A 1,880-nucleotide genomic window follows, 5' to 3' on the forward strand; every position below is an offset into this window, starting at 1 on the left:
TAAATAAATAAATAAATATAAATATCTTGCTTCTTTGTAATTTTTATCTTTCCATCATCCATTATCTTTTTTTCTGTAAACAGCAACCTGTTTTTTTCTTGGAAAACTCATCTCTCCATTTGCAGGGAATGTGATGTACATTGGCATGACTTTTTTCTGGCTCTAGAGTTAGGTACTTGACCCAGGTATAATCTAGTCAATGTATTCCATCCCTTTCTTATGATTAAATTAGAATCCTAATTTATGTATGGAGTAATTTCAGGTCAATGAATTCATGTCCATCAGAAAAAAGGAAAAATAGTTCTTTTGGGGTTGGTGTGCCTGAGAGAATATGGTCTACATCTGGGCTTTTGGAAACCATTTGGTCCCCTTAATGGAAGGCAGTGAATAAAAATGAAGCTGGGGCAAAGGACTGAAGAGACAAACAAGAGAAATACACTCAAAATGACATCATTTTTAAATCCCTAGGAGTTCGATCAATAGCGGGAGTGGAGAGCAGACCCCAGAGAGCCCTGAGCAGCTGCACCCTGGCCCCATTCATGATCACCGAAACCCTGAACAGCGAGGCAGAGAACCAGCAGCCACCCTCGCCCTCACTGCTGCCCACACCAGGCCTGGCACCAGGGGCAGCAGGGCAGGGAGGGGCGGCCTGTGGGGCCTCACATGGGCGGCACCTGCCCGACAGGGACCAGAAGGTCATCACAACAAATGTTTTCAGAACATTTGTAAACTGTTTCAACATAAGAAAAGGATTTGGTTTCATCAACAGGAATGACACCAAGGAAGATATATCTGTCCACCAGGTTGCCATGAAGAATAACCCCAGAAAGTACCTTCGCAGCCTAGAGATGGAGAGACTGTGGAGTGTGATGTTGTTGAAGGAAAAATGGGTGTGGACCCAGCAAATGTACCCGGCCTTGGTGGGGTTCCAGTCAAAGCAGTAAATACACAGTAGACCGAAACCATTATAGATGCCATCCACTTGGCAGGGCACCCCACTCAGTTACCCGCAGAATTACCAGGATCGTGAGAGTGGGGAAAAGAACAAGGGATTGAAAAGTACTCCCGAAGGCCAGGCCCAACAGTGCCCACTCTACTGCAGGCTACGTACGGTTCCCACCTTACTAATGTGGAGACCCTATGGGTGTCGACACAGTCTTCCAACCCTCCTGTGCAGGGAGAAGGGATGGCAGGTGCTGACAACCAGGTGCACAAGAACAAGGTAGACCAGTGAGACAGAGTATGAATCGAGGTTATAGACCACGATCCTGTACAGGTCCTCCTCGCCAAAGACAACCTAGAGAGGATGGCAATAAGGATGATAAGGAAAATCAAGAGGATGAGCCCAAGGTCAGCAGCCACCTCAGTCAGTACCACCGCAACTTCAACTACCGACACAGATGCCCAGAAAACCCTAACCCACAAGATGGCAAAGAGACCAAAGCAGTCGATCCACCAGCTAACACTTCGTCCACTCCTGAGGCTGAGCAGGGCAGGGCTGAGTAAAGGCCAGTTTACCATCTCCACCATCATCTGGGCTACTCATCCAACATGAAGGAATGAAGATGAGATGCCATCAATAAGAAATGAACAAAAGATTAGAGCTGAATACCTTAAGGGGTTGCTTTTTGCCCAAGTACCAGATAAATAAAACCATCTACATTATCTACAGTTTTATTATTCTTTTAGTTTTATTTTTAATTAATTAATTAATTAATTAATTAATTAATTAATTTTTACGATTTTATTATTCTTTAACCTAAAGAAGCCTCTTTTTGGTAATGACAAACGTATTGAAAAAAAAAACGTAGTTTTTCTCAATACACCTTTAAAGGTTTTTAAATTATTTCCTATCTGGTCAAGTTGAGATTTTTAAGAAC

The 1,880-nt window shown here is 43.4% G+C and overlaps 1 pseudogene; it reads left to right on the plus strand.

Annotated features, from left to right (window-relative positions):
- The first annotated feature begins 539 nt into the window (after positions 1-539).
- Positions 540-1,652, plus strand: LOC129505218 (Y-box-binding protein 1-like; annotated as a pseudogene).
- The last annotated feature ends 228 nt before the right edge of the window (positions 1,653-1,880 follow it).

This window comes from Nyctereutes procyonoides, unplaced genomic scaffold (genome assembly GCF_905146905.1).
Source record: "Nyctereutes procyonoides isolate TBG_1078 unplaced genomic scaffold, NYPRO_anot_genome, whole genome shotgun sequence".
Taxonomy (NCBI): domain Eukaryota; kingdom Metazoa; phylum Chordata; class Mammalia; order Carnivora; family Canidae; genus Nyctereutes; species Nyctereutes procyonoides.